This window comes from Neolamprologus multifasciatus, chromosome 13, assembly GCF_963576455.1.
Source record: "Neolamprologus multifasciatus chromosome 13, fNeoMul1.2, whole genome shotgun sequence".
NCBI classification, from domain to species: Eukaryota; Metazoa; Chordata; class Actinopteri; order Cichliformes; family Cichlidae; genus Neolamprologus; species Neolamprologus multifasciatus.
The window spans coordinates 18,281,267-18,294,767 of NC_140451.1; the positions used below are offsets into that span (position 1 = coordinate 18,281,267).

Consider the following 13,501-nt stretch of genomic DNA (forward strand, 5'->3'; position numbering starts at 1 on the left):
TTGGGATTCAAAGGCAACGGTTTGTTTATTCAGATTACACTTCAAAATAATTCCTCTTGAAACATTGAGTTCATTTGCAGCAATTTGTTTTTCTTTTTCTTATTTTTTATGAGATAATCATTTTATGGACTCTGTGGCTGAGGGAAAAAAAAAAAAAAAAAAAACCTGTTCACAGAGGAAAAGTCACACTGGTTCTATGTTTTGCAGGTCTGCAGGATGTCAACCCACCTAAACAGTTGCATCAGTGGACGGTGAGCAATATAACAAAAGACTGACATCCCTGTTATTTTTTTATTTTATTTTTTTACCTCACGGTATTTAGATTTAGAGGACCATTCTGGGTTGAAGAGAACAAACTTTTTAACATAGAGCGTGCTGCTTCATCTCAAACTCTATTGGTAGATGAGTAGATGCACGTCTCAAAATCTCACCATTGTCGCTGCAAATGTGGCAAACATGCATATAGAAGCCCGGCTGCACAGGTGGTCAGAAGAAAAGTAAAGGTGGAGGAAAGAGATTATTATGCTATGAGTTGTGTGTTTTCTGATTCTTTCTTGCCCTAACAAACCTTTAAAAGTTATCATTCAGGTGCATTTCTTGGTAAGTAGTACATTTTGTATACTTTTTTCCTCTTGAAGATGAAAAGAAATCTGAATAACTTTTCTCTCAAACGAGCACAGTGGAAATATTCATGACTAGTCTTACATGACTAGTCTTACATCAACGCATTGATTTAGCCTACAAATGGAATTTGCAGTCTGGTGGTTTGTTTGACAGAGAGGCCTGGGATGAAGTCAAATTCCCAGCCTTGATTACGGTTTCGGGGCACCTCTGCACATGAACCCTATGGTTCTTCTGAGTGCTTGATGAAGACCACACAGCTGGAAACTACACAACATCTTCTCAACAAGACAGTAACAGTTCATGATACGCCTTATAATGAAATGATGGGGATTAAAAAGTGAGTGTGAGCAGAGACGCGTTAGTTTGTAAAGGGGGGTCATGGAAACAGAGCATCGATATTACAGTGACTGGAATGACAGGGAATCTGGGTGCTCTCTCGGGTTATGCTCGTGTAATATGACATGCGTGTGGGTGCGAAGACCTACTCACTCGACCACTGCTCCCACTCACTCACTCTACAAATCGAGCGTTCTGTGTATCACTCACACGCTGCGTGAGCCGAGAGCGCTTTCTGTCTCTCATTCATCCCAGTGAAGGCTGCTCACACTTTTTTCTTCTTCTCTGCCCCCCTCTCGCTTACTTCAAGCTGGGATAGCTCGCTTTGTGTGTGTGTGTTTTTCTCTCCCTATATTTGTTTCCTCTCCGCGGTGCCTTTCGCGCGGAGTAGTGGTGGATAATATCAACAGAGCTTCGTTCCTTCTTACCTCCGCGATACCGAGGATTGGAGAGGAGTCGCTAGGGGACAAGCGCATCACGACAGACGGCGGCGCGAGGGAGTTTTTCTTGGAGGGGGACATCGCAGCTTAAGACGAGGAACAAATCAAACAGCTACACTGGGAGGACTGGCGCTAAGTTTTGACGGATTTCGCGGTGCAGGTGCGCAGGTGCATCGGGTTCGCGGAGAGGAGTCAGTGCCTCTGCGGAAGGTGAGCGATGGACTCTAAACTCCACCGTCGCTATGTCCCCCCATCAGTTTGTTCATTGGATGACTGTTGTATTGATTGGCCCTGTTTGATTTGTGTTGTAGAATACGTAAGTTTTTACACCACTCAGAGCATCACGTGGAATTGCTGGGATACTCATCGTCGGTTTGGGGAAAACCTTTGCAAACTTTGTTTTTGTTCTCTAACTGTAGGCAAACCAGAAACGTGGTATCAGTGCATGTTGACGTACAGCCATGCTGCTGCATGGTGTCACAGGTTTTCATCTAATGCTCATAACATCTTTCTTAGCTGCTTTATTATTTAAAAAAAAGCAGCACTTTGAGTTATTTATTATTCATTCATCCACTGGGGCCATCTCTGAGTGTGTTGAACATGATAAGTTAAACTGATGTGGAGAAATCTGATTTGGGTCTGCAGCTAAAAATTGTTTTCATTGCCGGTTAATCTAGGTTGTTAATTTATTTGTCTGATCTACAAAATATCAGAAAAGCCGTCAATCACGGGATGCCAGAGTCTAAACATTTGCAATCTAAAGAGTGGAGTGACACAAAGAGAGCAGATGCAACACTGGAAAACATGAAACCAGAGAACAGATGGACTGCTGGTTAAATGACTTTAATGAACAGTGCATTGCTCAAATAGTTTTAGATTAATTTTCTTATTGGAATGATTTAAACATCCCAGGTCGAGTTCACTTTTCAGTTAAGTTACAGAAAGTTGAGCTTGAGTTTAAAATGTGTGCAGGAAATTTTCTCATTCTGAAACTGTTCAAAGCATCTGGTCCACATTCAATGACTTCCTGTGAAACATGAAAATGAGACGCGTCGGATGTAATATGGATTAGTTTTGATGCTGCTTCACTGCTCCATATCCATTCTCATTTAGAGCACTCTTGTTGCTAGCATCTGTCACTTTGGGAGGAATGTCCAGTCAGCTTGATACCGGGTGTCTGTAGCAGAGTGATAAGAGCTTATGGTCTTTTCAGGCATTCACCTACCCGTCAACAGGACAGACACACACATACAGACACACATAAACAGCACAGGCTTTCCTTAAAAATCCCTCACTTAAGCACGATGTGATGAAATATGAATTTGGACAATTACACTTACTAATATCACATGCGGCCATCATCTCAATGTCCTTTTCAGTCTTTTGTTTTGTCCCTAAAATGAGCATATATGACTTCCACTGAGTGGCACTGGTTCAGTTTTTCCCACATTTGCCTCAACTGTCCGAACAGCACTGAACCTTCATGCTCTGTTTACATAGAGTTACACTATCGATCACAAGTCATCGCAAGTGATCTTCAGTCCTACACTGTGATCGATTCAGCCAGCGCTGACTTTTACTGTACTTTAGGTCAGTGCAGCAGGAAGGCAGGCAGGTGGGCTGGGTCTCTGAGCACTGGAATGGAAAAGAAAAACACCCTCTGAAGGCAACAACTAACTAATCGTTCATATCACTGTGAAATTTGTTAAATAGACAGTACAGTAAAAGGTTCTCAGTTCCAAAATATGAGAGCTAAAGCAGATGAATTATTGCAAAGTGCCAGTTTATGGACATAGATTAAAAAAAAAAAAAAAAAGTATCTGAGAGGATTTAAAGTACATAGAGTGCTAAATCATCTACCACTGCTTTGCAACATATTCATTTATTTACAATAGTAAATATGTTTTATGCTTTACATTCTATTGTATTCTTCTCTTTCGGGTTCATGAAGAGTATAATGGCTCATTTAACGTATTGTTATTGACGCGAATAGAATTGTTCCAGCTATTTGTGCCAGTTCCCTCTATGATGAACAACAGAGTTCATAGTCTAATTAAAGTTTTTAAATCACCCTTCAAAAAATAAAGCAAATTAACAGGCTTGCTCATTATGCCACACATTATGCCGTGCCGTTGTTCTTCCCAATTCTGAGGCGTCTAGAAGTATGGTAGCCTATTTCATTCTCCCCCTCGCTTTCTCTCTGAGCCTCTCTGGTGAAGAATCTGATTAACCAACTGGCATAATTCACCCTGTCCTAAAGGAACAAATGGAAGAGCAATGTTATTCTTGAAGAATGGCCCCTTTTTCCTTTCTAAATATAAAAAAAAACATATGAAGGAAAAGACACAAACGCTGACACACACACACAGAGTCCGAGGGCAATAACTGAAGCTGAGATGCTCTTGAAAGATGCTGCAGCTTCATTACTTTCTTTAATAGGACAATGATTGATTGCGCGTGTGCGTATGGACATGCATGTATATGTGTGTTTATCTTCCCGGGTGTGCGATTGCTCCATTTTCTTTAGGATTGATAGAGCATCATGTGTAGGTGTGCGTCTTTGTGTGTATGTTTTCTTCTCAGAGTGCTCCATAGCAACAGGCAGCATATCTTCTTCAAATATCTTTTTCTCAGTCACTGTGAGCCCTGACCTTACTGCTCACTGTGTGCTGTCTTTGCACGGGTGCATCTGCTTCTGTGTTAATAAGTGTACGTGCAAGAGAGACCATGTACAGTACATCAGTGTGTGGGCCATTTGGCCTCTCATTAATAGCAGCATAGTAAGTAATATGGACCCGCTCGCTCTGACTGTCTACACAATCAAGATACTGAGTCCATCTCATAGCAGCATCAATGCATTGCCAACTAGAGCTTTTTGTTCTCCTTTTTCTCTCAAACAAAGTAGATATCATCAAAACTATGCAATACTGACATTGATTTGTAATGCTTTGAACAAGTGGCAGTTTATCATTTTTAGCCTTTTTTATGTATCTCTCAAAGGAAACAAGAGCGACATCTCAAATATACATCTTGACACGGTTGTCGTGTTGTGTTAATATCGGGGTTAGACTAATAACTGGTTACGTATTTCATATCCGGGCATAGCAGCTCTTTAGAAATCAATTTTCTTTTGCTCCATCACCGTGTTAGGAAACTGGCCTGCTGCCAGACAGGGAGGGAACATGGGGAGGAAAGGGGAATATTGTGGGTGCATTAGTGAATGAGCAAAGAAAAAAAATGCTTATCAGATGTAGAATTCATGCTTTTGCTTTTTATTTCTTTTTCAGACTCAGTTCTCAAAAACACACTCATACCAAAAGGAACAGATGCAAGTCAAAGAAGCAAAGACACTTTATACAGGTTATTTATATAGGCTAGGTGCTGCAAGGTCATACCCTATTTACTTCATGCCAGTGTGTGTCTCTGTGTGTATACATCTGTTTATGTGATGCACAGCATGTTTTTTACATTCAGTCATATCAGTGTCACATTGCTTTGTGAGGACGTGTGTGTGGCCATCCATGCACACACAGCGTGAACACAGTGCTGCAAGTGTGCTAACTTTGTTGATAGCAGTACAATGTTCATGTGGAGGCTGTACAAACTCATATACCTTTAGCCTTGCTGCTCTATAAAAGAATCGGTGCTGTACTGTATTGAAAATATTTCTCAAACGCAAAATAAAAACCACCTTTTCATTTTTAATTGGATTCCCAAACTCACACGAGGTGCAACTGCAATTTTGCAGTTGCAACTTTGAATTTACCGTCAAAGTGACACAGCGAGAAAACGACTTCTCTGGTCAAACTTACCTAGCTTTTATATGAAGGATCACCACTGATGTTTAAGCTAGGTCTCTGGCTTTGACCCAAAACCAAAACACTCACTCCAAAAATGCCATGGAAGTGAGTGTTTATTAACGTTTAATGCTCTACCTCCTGAAAGCTTGCTTGACCACTGAAGCTCTTTTTTCAACTGAGCAGATTCTGTCATATTTCAAGCCTATTTAGTTAGCAAGTGTGATCTCTGCCTGTGGAGTTTGACTTGGGAAAAAAACCTGGAAACAATTCTATTGCTCATATATCCACATCTTTATTGGCACATACTGAAGTGTCAAAACATGTGGATATCTGGATTGAATGAATACCTGCCATAGGGGGAGAGGCGGGTTACACTCTGGGCAGGTTGCAACTCTGTTGCAGGGCTAACACAGAGATATACATATGGGCAATTTAGAATCACCAACTTAGCCTAACCTAACCCCACTAATTGCATGCAAGCCAGAATACCTAGATGAAACACATGCACAGGGAGAACAGAAAGCAAGAAAGACCTTGTTGTGAGGCAACAGTCCTAACCACTGTGTCATCATGCAGCCTTGTGGAGGAAAGCATTATTTTAAAAGTTACAGAATGTTTAAGTTTTAGCTCAACTTAAAATGGCTTAAAGTTTTAGGTGCTTTCTTGTCTGGTTAATTTCAACATGGAGTTTATTCCCTTTGTTTCAGGAGTTGAGCTAGTTGCAGTAATCAATCTCATTAATTGCTTCCCTGATCGTGGAGCTGCAGCTGATGGAAGTACAATTCTCAAACAAACACCCAAGGGCCAAGCAAGCTCTAACAGTCAAGCCCAGAAACCTCTATTTGTACTGAAATTAAAAAAAAAAAAAAAAAAAAAAAGCACACTGAAAAAAAATCTCTACAGTGCAAAATTTATTCAAAATTAATTGTCAAATTGGAAGTTGCAGTCAGCATCCTTTATCACAACTGCAGTTACCAGGCTTGGCTCTGTGCAGCTGAACAGCTCTCTGCGCATACACCAGCAATTAGTGGTGTACAGTATTTGTACGCTTTAATGTTGCATCAGATAATATTGCCTGCTGACATGCAAGAGTAAAATTGTCACGCAAAAGTAACATCAATGGGTTTGTCACTTCAGCTTGCATTCACACACTTTACACAGACACACATTACACACATATATAAAACAGAAGCCCTGTGACTGACAGATGATCGTACCATGATGTCTTTGTAACGTCCTCTGAGGATGTAAATAGAAAATCAACTCTCAGCTGTATTGTACTGTATCTACTCACACACCTGCTTCATAGTCAGACATGCGATAAGAAGACATGCAGTTATTTAACTGAATGATGCTGTGGGATAATCTGTATGTATTGATGCTTCTGGGAATTTTGAAGCTAAACAAGCTTGTTTTAGTAATTAGAAAGAGCGATTGGCAATTAGCTTCATGAAATCATGTCAGCTTATGTGGCTTGTGTTGTTTTAGTTGTTCCACTAAATTTTATGCTCGATTCATTTTTTACTTCTGTGTCTTTCCAGTATGTCCTCGTATTGTGTGCATCTCCCTCCTGCTTGGTCTCAAATGTATATCTTTCGCGTTGAGGTGCATGTTGCCTCTTGGGAAATCTGTCTGCTTGCTCACTTCTGCTCTAATCTGCTTGTATAATATGGTTTCTTTTTGGAAAAAAAGGAACAATATTATTCCTGTATGACTTTTTGTTTGGGCTTGGGAAAATATATTCATGAAAACGCTGACTTATCTTTAGTGCCTTGATTCCACTTCCATTCACTGCCTGTCAGAATGGGTCTCTGTGTGTATAGCTGCTGCCATAATGTACAATGAGACAACCATTAAATGCCAAAATCCTTGTAGCATGTTCTTTTGTACAAAGTTCCTCTCCACTTCCTTGCTTATATTGGATCTTCAGACTGTTCTTTGATGTCACATAGTTTTTTGGGGGGTGTGCCATCCAAATACCAAGTCTGCATTTTGTCAAAAGTTGTTTTACCTTTTTCAAAAAGAGATTTTAAAATGAAAACATATCCAGAAAGTCCCATAACATAGAAAAAGAACATCTGGCCATAAGGGGGCAAACTATATAAGCATATAAAAGGAAAATCCAATCAGTTGCTAATGAAACTGATAAACCCCAACAGTTTTGTTGCTATCTAACATGGCATTTCCCATATGTTAAAGTAACTTAACAGCCCCCATTCAAATTTCAGGCTGCCTTTGGTCTCCCACCATTAACTCAGTTTGCCTAGAAGTCTGTTACTGAATACACACACACAGGCAGAGAGACACTACGCGGAAATGTGAGCTGTTAAACTGCAAACCTAACTTTGCCCAGGATAATGGTCTTCTTTCTCCCTCTAATGAGCCCATATTATGTCCTAAATGGTTAGATCTGTTATTAATACCATTAACAGCTAATGGTCCATTGAGAGAAATTTTCAGAGATAAAACTAACAGAGTACCCTCGTGAATACAAGGGTCTCATCAAGCCAGAGAGGTTATAAAATATAAATGCATTGATAAATAGAGATGACTAATAGACACTTTCACTTATGGAAAATCAGACACACACAAAACACAAAAGCACCACTGAAGCATTTGATCTATTCAATCCACACCAGCACCGATCTGCCTTCAGCATCACTGCCTTCAGAACCAGTCTGTCTCTCAGAAGTACAGAGGAGCTGAAAGGAGAGCGTTCAGATAAACTGTCTTCACCAAGCTGACTGACAGCATAAATATTCTTAACGGAAACAGTAAAATGAAGCAATAAACAGTGTATAGATTTAGTCGTTTCATTGATCGCTTTGTATTGACAGCAAAGCCAGAAAACAGGTGCATAATCAGAGTCTAAACTCTAGTAGTCTGTGTGGATTGGTGCATTTAATAGAAGTAAATATCTATGTACTAGTGTACCTTAAAAAACTGAATATCGTCAGATGCATCTTACCTGTGCGAACTGTGCTTTCGTCTGAAAATGCCTCTTTTCAGATTTAAAAGAATTTTGTATTTCATTTGGAAATCAGGGTCCCAGAAACTGGAGGAAGGATTGAGAGGCACAGAATCCAAAGTGTTTGAAGTCCAATGTGAAGTTTCCACAGTCTCTGATGATTTGGGCTGCCATGGCATCTGCTGGTGTTGGTGGTGGTTGGCTCACTGTGTTTTTGTCATAGACAGCAGCCCATATTGTGTATTCTGCTAAAAAGACATAACACCAAAACCATAAACATTGCTAAAAGGCTCAGTGATTCTAATGAGCTCAAATCAGCTACAGCTACCTGTGCTGCCAGCCATCTGTCAAAGCTGCCAAACCCCTGATAAGTTACACTGAAAAATTATTGTGCGTTGCACAATAGACGTAATTGGGTCTGTATGCTAAAGGCTGACTAATCAGGAAAATGTGTTTTTACAATTTTGTTTTGTTTCTGTTAAGCTTATTTTGTTAAGTCACTATTACTGTTATTATTACTATTATAATGATCATCTCCTTGGCTGGGATAAGCTCAGAATTCACATATACATCCATCTCAAATATTACATAAAATACCAGTATATACCTCTCAGACGAATGTGAGTCTCCAACTTTAAGTTTCACTAAAATTCATTCCAGTAGTAAGGTGCATAATACTGCAGCTTATCTCCTCTTCTCTCCCAAGAGTGGATAAGTCGAGCCTACACCATCTTTCATGAATAATCCCTGCCCTAAAGGGCATATTTCCACCACTGGGAGAGAAAAGAGGCAAATGAGATGAAGATAAGAGACAGTGAGATAAAAAGCATACTGTGACTGTCTTTGACTAACAGTATCAGAATTAGGGATGAGATTGGTTGTACCATGTGAGTGATTACACACTCATTGTTTTCCAAAATAAGTGGCCAAAAGTGGTGCTGCGATCAGTATTTATGTCATTTAAACTTTTTTAAACAGTTGATGTTATGAAATTTCTTACTTTAACATTGCAGTCGCAGTTGTCAAGCAGTCACGATTGTTGTGCGTTTATATTGTGTGCTCTTTGGTCATGGCTGACAGAGAAGATTGTTGGTAAAGAAAAGTGTGGTATTTTCTTTAATTAATGAACAAAAAATTAAAATGAATTAAAAAAGGAAAGAAAAAAATTCAAAGATTATGTGCATGCAAACAGTGTAATACCTACAGGGTCAACATTCAATTCAATTCAAATCAATTTATATATTGCCCATTTACAACAACAGTTGCCTCAGGTCGCTTTATATCATAAGATAAAAACAGAGAAAACCCCAACAATTAGATGACACTCTACGAGCAAGCGAAAACTCCCTTTTATCAGGAAGAAACCTCCAGCAGAACCAGGCTCAGAGGAAGCAGCCGTCTGCTATGACTGGCTGGGGTTGAGGGTAGGAGGACAGGACCTGGAAGACAGCCAGAGATTAATAATAAGTAATGATTAAAATCCTGACATTTTATAAATCTAGAGCAGTCCAGCTTTTTTGACTTATACAGCAAACTGGCTGAAGTACTGACCTCGGTTCAAGGTAACATTCACTCCTCAGTCATTATAGAAGGAAACTCGGGCAAGAAGTATAGCATCTCAGAGCTGTCACCAAGGTTATTGTGAGAAGATTTCAGGACTTGACGGGGCGATTGTCACACAGATTCGCAACGCAAATTGATGTGTGAGAACTGTAAAATGCATTAAAAAGCACAAATGCACAGACATGCGCAGACATAAAGTTAGAAGATCACACAGCCAATTTTGGAATAAAGTATTGTTGGTTTTCTTTCTGCATCGCAATCACACACTCTCTTCTTTTACTTCTTGATTGAACTTGTTGGATTTAACTCTGGGGAACAGACGGGACCTCTGTTTCCATATCTTAAGCTTTTGGCTTTATTTTTTTTATTTGACAGCAAATCCATGTGCTTGTACCCACGCTGTATTTGAGGTTGTGTACGTATGCAGTTTGCAGTATTTAACAAGAATAGTACAAAGCAAGCTCCTGCAGTGCAAACAGAATGAATGTGTATTTGGATTCAGACTCTGGCTTCAGCTCCTTTGAAGACTTTGTTCCCTCAGTCTATTACCTTTGATTGCTACTGTACAAAGGGGAGGGTTATGAATCTTGGAGTGTGTATGCGTGTGTTTGTGTGTGTGTAGGGGTTTGACAAAGGGGAGACAGTGTTGGGAAAGATTACATTACCAGGCGTGAAACAAGAAAAAAAACTGTGATGTGGAACATCAAAGTGACACGCCACAGCGCCTTTGCGATATAGGGTTCCATATTATTAACCTCCAACCCTTGCTCTTGTCATTGTGGCTTGTGACTCATTCGACAGGTCATTGGCTCACAGGCTGATGTCAATATTTCAACGTCCGCATGCATAATTTGACACTTAAATGAGGGGAGCACTTTATTTTGAATGAAGCTGTATGAAAATGTGAGCACAGAAAATGGAAGAGGAGGAGAGACAGTCCAGTTCACAGCAGCTACCCCCTGACGGAGCATAAATGAATAAACTGAGAAATGGGGGAAGGGAAGATAGGATCTTGTAAAAAAAATGTCTCAGTTTTTTTCTTTTTCACCCTCTAAGTTCATCTTAAGGACACATTTTACCAATAAAGGCGTGCTGTCAGGCTATAAAAAATGTATCTGTGATAGGAGTAGTGTCTCTAAAGTTCCCCACTGGGCAAACACTTGATGCTATATGTTTGTCTACAGTAGGGTAGGGCTTTTGTTTATTACACTATTACACTACATCTAGTTGCAAGTAATATTACAACCTAATTAATATTCTAAGCTTATGTGACAAACACAGCCCCACTAGCTGCATTTATTAGAAAGAACAAAAAGTTCCTTCTATTCCAAGGCCAGCTATTTAATGAAGAGTGGGCCAGAGGCTGAGATTCTAAGGAAGTTTCAAAGTTCACATCGATGTTAAATACTTGATGTGGTCTTAAAAGAGCGTTCCCTTTTGTCTTTATATTCCTTCCGATGAAGACAGAAGGTTTGTGCATGTGCCGGCTAAGACTCATTTACTTTTTATAATTCTGTCTAATTGAGTTTGGAGGTTTTTTCATTTTTTATTGGAGATGCTGTTTTTGTTTTCTGTCTTCACTTTAACTCTTAAAGACTTTTAACTTTCTTTCACATTTTAATTCTAAGCCTTGTTTTTGCTTTCATACACTATATTGCCAAAAGTATTGCCTAGTCTGCCTTCACACACATATGAACTTGAGTGACATCCAATCCTCAACCTATAGTGTTTAATGTGACGGCAGACCATGCTTTGCGCTAAAACAGCTTCAACTCTTCCAAGAAGACTTTCCACAAGGTTTAGGAGTGTGTTTATGGGATTTTTTTTTACCATTCTTAAGAAGATTATTATTGGGGTCAGGCAATGATGTTGGATGAAAAGGCCTGGCTCACAGTCTCCACTCTAATTCTTCTCAAGGGTGTTCTATATGGTTGAGGTCAGGACCCTGTGCAGGCTAGTCAAGTTCTTCCACACCAAACTTGCTCATCCATGTCTTTATGGACCTTGCAACAACCCCACACCATAATCCCTATTCACTAAACTTTACACTTGGCACAATGCAGTCAGACAAATACTGTTTCAAACCCAGACTCGTTGATCTGAAGGCCACACTAAGTCTGGAGGTTTGTCCTGATTGTTTATATGAGATGTTCATAGAAGCAGTCTACCTAGGTGCTTGATTTTATACATCTGTGGCCATGGAAGTGATTATAACACCTGAATTCAATGATTTGGATGGAGGAGTGAATACTTTTGGCAATATAGTGTACTTTTCTCAAACCTACCCCAAAGCTACCCCATCAGGTTCCAAGCTCTTCACATCTATTGCTCTACCAGACCCTTCGAACCCCTGTCCACATCTGCGTGGGTATTCTGAAGCACATCTTTTCTATGTGTTTTGGCCTTTGGTCCACACATTCATTGCATTTTAGGTGACTAAGAGTTTTTGAAAAGTTCCATCTTGGACAAAGAAAATGAAGATTTTCTCTTGAAATATCGAAGCCAAATTAACTGATCGTCTTCATAGCATAATACAAAGCCAACAACACAAAGCAAAGGTGAAAATCAGCACGAAGACAGTGATTCTACTTCAGAAACACGAAGAGGTAGAAAACAGCGGCTGCAGCCTGACTGCTCATCAGTTTTTTAACTGTTGAAATTCAGGGCCTGGCTGCTGGGCTGAGGTAGGCATTTACTTAGTTTTAACATCACTCTGGGTTCCTGGCCAGCATCCTGTCTGTGCAGATGCTGTGTCAATCAGCAATATTCTTCACTCTCATTGGTAGTTGATACAGTGGCTCGCTTGTTGAGAATGTCACAGAATGTCATTCCCTTTCATGGTTACAGCAAATCACTTCCAGTGTGTATCTAGCTTCATTAAATCATCTGACAACTTCACATCAGAACCTTTTCTCTAGAATGTAACAATGAGATTTCCATTGTGTAGGACAGGGGTCAGCAACCTTTTACACCCAAAGAGCCATTTGGACTCGGTTTCCACGCAAAAGAAAACACTGGGAGCCGCAAATACTTTTTGACATCTAAAATGAAGATAACACTGTATATATTGTTTTTTACCTTTATGCTTTGTGTGAACAACTAAGGTGTGTTGCTTATGAAATCCATGAAGTGCTACAGAGAAAATTACATTTTATTTATGCAATCAACACATTTTGAACTCTTAAAGAAATATAACAAAAGGAAAGACACCCAGCTGAACTAAAATGATCCATGTAGCAAACAAAAACTGTTGTCAGCCACCACCCTTATATCGCCTCTGGGCTGTTGGAGCCTTGACCTGACTTTTAAAAAATAATTGGTAAAAAAGCACTATGCTGCTGAAAAATTAAAAATAGATATTTGCAAAATTCTGCCTAAATATGTATTTTACCAGGTTAATGCGTGCGGCGGGGCGTGGTCTGCAGCACCGCTGTAGGGGAGGCGGACGCACCTGAGCGACACCCGCAATCATGCCTCGCTGCCTTTACGTCTGCGCTATCTGTGCTGTTGTGTTGTTGGTAGTGTATGTCGGGCTGTGAGGTGAAAAGCTACAGCCGGCTGTATGCGTACAGCAACCGTGTGTGAAAAGTGGTCAATAAAGAGATGCTGAAAAGCGTGTTCATGCAAACTTCGTCGGTCTGCCGTGATATGTTTACAATGGGACTTCTGCTCCTGAACCTCTGCGCACAGCGTCTGCTAATCGGGGCTGTACGAAGTCAGTTTACGCAGGACTGTAAGCTGTCATCTGTCAGGCGTGAGCGGTGTTTGTC

The 13,501-nt window shown here is 40.1% G+C and overlaps 1 protein-coding gene across 3 annotated transcripts in view; it reads left to right on the forward strand.

Moving 5' to 3' along the window:
- The first annotated feature begins 546 nt into the window (after window positions 1-546).
- The window catches only part of LOC146505398 (zinc finger matrin-type protein 4), a 64,988-nt gene continuing 52,033 nt past the window's right edge, over window positions 547-13,501 (forward strand). Inside the window, exon 1 of one of the 3 annotated variants that reach the window (XM_085182384.1) lies at window positions 547-1,610. The gene's annotated coding sequence lies outside the window, so the exon portion shown is untranslated. The remainder of the gene's footprint in view (window positions 1,611-13,501) is intronic. The other 2 variants (XR_014877520.1, XM_085182383.1) reach the window with 2 other exon arrangements.